Source organism: Gymnoscopelus braueri (genome assembly GCF_963280865.1).
Source record: "Gymnoscopelus braueri genome assembly, contig: SCAFFOLD_42, whole genome shotgun sequence".
NCBI classification, from domain to species: Eukaryota; Metazoa; Chordata; class Actinopteri; order Myctophiformes; family Myctophidae; genus Gymnoscopelus; species Gymnoscopelus braueri.
In genome coordinates this window covers 510,241-516,165 of record NW_027660610.1, presented here as the reverse complement: position 1 = coordinate 516,165, position 5,925 = coordinate 510,241, and positions in this window count along the sequence as shown.

Below are 5,925 nucleotides of genomic sequence, written 5' to 3'. Positions count from 1 at the left end.
GTTGACAGGTTAGTTAAAGCAAAGAGATGTCAGGTACATCCTTTTTTTGTAAAGACCTGAGCTTTTACTGTTGGGTTATTTTTTTCTATTCTAAAACTGCAAAAAAGCATTTAGTGTCATTATTTTTGATTCATTGCCATTTTCTGAATTTTCGTTATTGTTCAATAAAAAAGACTGAACTGAGTTCATTGTCTGAGTTGCATTGCTGAAAGAAAAATAAATAAATAATAATAATAATAATAATAATGTTGTGTACTGTAGCTATTTACTGAACATATTTATCATTTTTTTATAATCCATCCATCCATCTTCAACCGCTTATCCGGAGCCGGGTCGCGGGGGCAACAGATCCCGAGGCGTTCCCAGGCCAGTGTTGAGATGTAATCCCCCCATCGGTCATTGGTCTGCCCCGGGGTCTCCTTCCAGTGCAATTAATTAATTCATAATTAATGTATATATAATCTTCATAATAACATTTTTAAAGTGATATACTGTAGTTATAGCAGTGACTGAGACAACAGACTGAAAAACAATGATGTATAACTGAATGTGCATGAGCGCGAATGCGTGTCTCTGTGTCTGCGTGCCCAGTCTGCCCTCAAGTCACTTTTTGACCAATGAGGCCCAGACCCCAAAATGAGTTCGACAAGCCTGCTAAATGTATACTAATGGACTCCTACTGTGTCATAGGGTCTATTCCAATGTGCTGCACATTTTAAAACAATAGTATGTCTGCATTAACTACTGAGCCACTTAACCACCAACAAAATAAATCCTAATTATTTTGGATAATAATAATTGAGTCTCATCAGTACAGACAGTGCTTCAACCTCAAAAGGGCCATTTAGTTGCACAGATGAGTGGGTGAGTATTATACATCATAATGGCTAATATAGAGATTGCTGGCTTTTCAAAAGACAGTGTTATTTGACGGCAGAAGGAGATCAAGTTCTACCAGATAAACCATTTGGTTTGTCAAGGTACGGTAGCTAGTGCATTCCATTAAGGTGATCAGGTATTCTCTGTTGATGAGAAAGTCCAAGGCATGCACACGTAACAATGGAAAAAGACACACCCTACGAGCTACACTTGATTTGTTTTGATGTATTAGACATAATAATTACATGTTAAATGCTTCTCACGGAAACGTCAAAGATAAAATGCCAATGGAACACTGGAACAAGGAAACTTGAGACAAAAAAAATATGCACATGATGAGTGATTAATGAAGGGCATGACAGGATTATAATTGAATGCAGTGTCACAATAGTTTAATGTGAAGGAACCTGACTTTGATCAGAGGTGAGATAACTTTTAGGCTGTGGATGGAGGGTCAGGGGTCATCAACATGTCCGTACATGGACAAACATGTCCGTGGCTCTTTTTTTCCTTTTTGTTTTTTTTCTAAAATGTGTTTGTGTTGGTGACTCATAAAGTGTCAGGATGACATTGTCATTAATATGAAGCAGGAGATGTGTGGTATTGTATGTTGTACCCGTACATGATTACATCATATGAGGACAACAAGACAACAAGATTCCCTGAACATGTCAAAACATCCGTTCAATCCTTTGTGGGATACTAGTATATTGTCACCTTGCTAAACTAATGGCTTATGTCATTTCTTTACGTTTTTCAGGAAAAATAAAAGACTAATCCAAAACAAAACTATACGATATTTCTTAATCATTTCACCCAAAATTATTATCTGTTGTATCTGTGAGTGACAGCGGCGTCACTAAGTAGCAGAGCTGCCAGATAAAAACTATTAAAATAAAAATAACACTTTCTGTCAGTTATGTAACGTAAGAGATTTAAATAGGTTTAAATAGGATTAAATCTGACTTAGGCCAAAATAAATGTAAGAAAAAGTTAAAAAAGAAAAGGCCTAAATCAGTAAATATTTGGTCCTAAGTCACACTAGGGAGATAGGCCATTATACTAAAAGGGGAGTGAACAGCATGATCCTTTTCAATTAGGAGATGGGCCATTTTACCAGAGGTGGCCAGTGTCATGAGGAGCTGACTTAGGCGAACATATCATTTTCCTCAAAAAATGACGTAGGCCATTAGTTTAGCAAGGTGACGATATTTAATGTTTTAAGACAATGTATTAATGGAGTGTATGAGGTGTGTCAGACAATGAAAGGTAATGTGAGTGAGACAGTGAAACAATGTGCAGGAGAAGAGTAAAAACAGAAAGCATGTCATCTGTTGAGAAGAAGCACCGAGGCAAAGGAGAGCAGAACTGAAGTAAAGCTGATTTATTTCTCAGTTGAGAGAAAGCGTTTCAAAGTGTCCAATAATAATAATAATCATAGTAACACTCAATCATAATCCATGGAAACCCTTGATCCACAGCCTCACCATCAGACCTCCTCCTCTCCTCTGATCAAAGTTAGGCTCCTTTACATCAAACTATTGAGACACTGCATTCCTTTAAGTCCTGTTATGACCTTCATTAATCACTCATCATGGACTGTACATAATGATATGTTTTGACCCTCCCATGTTGGCACACACACACACACACACACACACACACACACACACACACACACACACACACACACACACACACACACACACAGCACATTTATCTTTTCATGGTGGTTGCGTACCAACCATTCTCTCCAGAAATAGCTGATCTACAAGCAACTCCTCACAGCAGACATGTTGTGAGTTTGTAAATGTGTATTTGTATTAGAGCCCTGCAGGCCCGCCAGGCTGATTCTGTATTTGACAAACGGGCCCAGGGCCAGGCTCGGGCTCAGATAAATGATAATTGAAAATGATCGGCTGCTCGCAAAACCCCGGTATAGTGATCCACATCATGGTTGTGCGTCTCACTGCGCTGCTGCACGGCCTATGATAGGCTTAAGCTTCTTCTTTCTGTAGCCTAACTGTATTAGAAGACTACTATTTGTGAGCATTTTTGTTGGTGACACTTTGTTAATTTACTAGTTTGCCTATTTGTTTGGTGGATTACTAAACCTTTATAGCTTGGCTGGCCTGCCTTGCTTTCATGCCATTTGGTGTTTGTGCAGCTCTCAGCCAATTAATCTGCCTATTACTAATAGCCTATGCTTATTTGGTTGCGTACTTATTTGCTGCTGGATCACTCACTAACTGAGTTATTTTATTTATTTTATTGTTTAAGCATCTCTCAGACAGTAGCCTGAGCATTTTTGTTGTAGCACTTTGTACTGGACTGTCTGGTATCACACAGTTTTATTCTGTAACAGTTGTATTTGTGCTTTATTGTAGCCTCTGTTTACTTATTTGTTGCTGCTGGAAACGACTTTGTCGAGGCATTCCCCTTTATTGTTGGATAAACGGTTTTATTATAGACCACTCTCTCTGTCCTTTGTAGCTGGTTCTTTGCTTTATTTTGGCGTGCAATTTAAGGCATGCCATGCACCTTAATAGTAGCAGTTACGTAACTTACGTTTAATAAAACTATAACTAAGTACTTTTTAGTGTGTGTGTGTTCTTGACTTCTTGTGGGGTTGTTTTTATCAGAGCGCGAGAGCAGCTGCAGCTGCGCTGCGCGCACGCTCGAAAATAATTAATAATAAATCATAAATAACACACACACACACACGTGCGTGCGTGCGTGCGTGCGTGGGTGCGTGCGTGCATAGTGACATGGCCCTTCTCATGCAGTACTCCTTCACTGACAAACATAACTGACACCTATCAATCATCAAGCTCTGCCCCTCCTCTCCCCTCCCCCCCTCTCCTCTCCTCCTCTCCATATACAACATGGGTGGAGATTGTGTTGATAATATTTTTTTTTAATATCTCAATATGTATTGGACAGAACTAGAATAAATCTCCTTATTTCAGACCAAACAGTAAAAGATGAAGAGGACAAAAACACAGTCTAGTGTTCTATGATGTTATCTGTGATCAACGTTAGGAGCCCTGGCATCAAACTAGTGACACTGCATTCCTTTAGATGCCGTCAAACCTTCATAAATCTGTCATCATGTACTTATCTGTTTCCATTGTTAGATGATCTTCTCTTACATCACACCTACTCATGTTCAAAGACTTTGTCATCAACATAGAAAACCTGTTCACCTTCATGAAACCACAACTATTTGTTCTGATCTCCTCCTGTCCTCACACCGCCACGTGTTGTGAGCTTGTAGATCAGCTGTAAGTCAGGCATAACTCTACCTCTGAATGCATGATAGAACCATAGCCTTATGTAAGTGTACCAGGGAATGTTTCTATTCTAATAGACCTACTGTACTTTAAATAAGGCTGATGACACAATGGTTCATTGTACTGGTGAGAGAATAGAGGCAGAAACGTGGATTATAAAACCATAATGACATCATTATTTAAACAGGATGCATCCAGTGGGTTCAAACGTGTAGCTCAACAATAAAATACTATACATAATAGTAATAATAATAACAATACTGTCTATGGGCGTTGGACACCAGGGCTGAGGCCTACCCACACCCACTTATCTTTTCAACTCCTCACAGCAGACATGTTGTGAGTTTGTAAATGTGTATTTGTATCTGTGCGTGACAACGGCGTCACTAAGTAAGTTTCAGCCGCTCCTACATTCTGAACATTCTTCTAGTCTGACATGACACCGTGTGTGTGTGTGTGTGTGTGTGTGTGTGTGTGTGTGTGTGTGTGTGTGTGTGTGTGTGTGTGTGTGTGTGTGTGGAGATAGACAGGAACGGCCACAAACGTCACATCCGGTTTTAGTGTGGGGGAGAACTGAATGATCTGCCTCATAGAGTTACATTAAGTTACATCGTACACAATCGTTTGGATCACTTTCAGAGCGATTTTATGGACGATAGAAACATTGACAAAAACAAACCCATCAAAAGGACATCTGGAACGCAATCGTTCACTCGCCCTCAGAAAGTTGACTTATTATTTGGGTATATGAGAATAAAAAGACCACATATTGCCAATCTATGAGCTCACGTGTGTGAACGCGACACGTTGTTGTGACTGTGTGCTAGATTGGCAATTTTTGGTTTATGTTCCCCCCAGAATATGGAAGCTGGGGCTCAAGTGGTTTATAATCAGACTCAGATTATTCTTATAGCTTAATGCATGCGTCAGGTTTCAGCAGAAGCACCACTTAGATCAGAGATCTGTTTCCCTCTCTCCATCTCCTGCTCCGTCTGAATACCAGAACGGTCGCCCCAAAACACAGTCACCCCGGGGTTATTCCGGCTGTATTCACCTGGTATTCCTAAACGTAACCTCAGTAAACTATGCCAAAACCAACCTTATTCTGAAACGTAACCTCAGTAAACTATGCCAAAACATATCCTTATTCCTAAACTGAACCTCAGTAAACTATGCCAAAACATAACCTTATTCCTAAACTGAACCTCAGTAAACTATGCCAAAACATGACCTTATTCCTAAACTGAACCTCGGTAAAACTATGCCAAAACATAACCTTATTCTTAAACTGAACCTCGGTAAAACTATGCCAAAACATAACCTTATTCTTAAACTGAACCTCGGTAAAACTATGCCAAAACATGACCTTATTCCTAAACTGAACCTCGGTAAAACTATGCCAAAACATAACCTTATTCCTAAACTGAACCTCGGTAAAACTATGCCTAACCCTAAAGTTATTTCTAACCTTATCCTCAGTAAAACGAATACAACAATACAAGAACCTCTGGTCGGCGGGGAAAAAATGGGGGCAAGCGTTTTTGGGCGAGTGTTCCGGTTGCCCTCCATCTCCCTCCGTGTTACAAAACATGTTTACATATGCACAGTGTTTAATCGCCTGGTAGAGACACTATTACAAGATATGATCAATTAAACTGACCATAATATCAAAACCCAACAGCCATTAAGTCATCAATAATGTTTATAGTGAATTCAAAGTAGTTTAGAGACCAGAGTTTTGTGACCGGCAGGT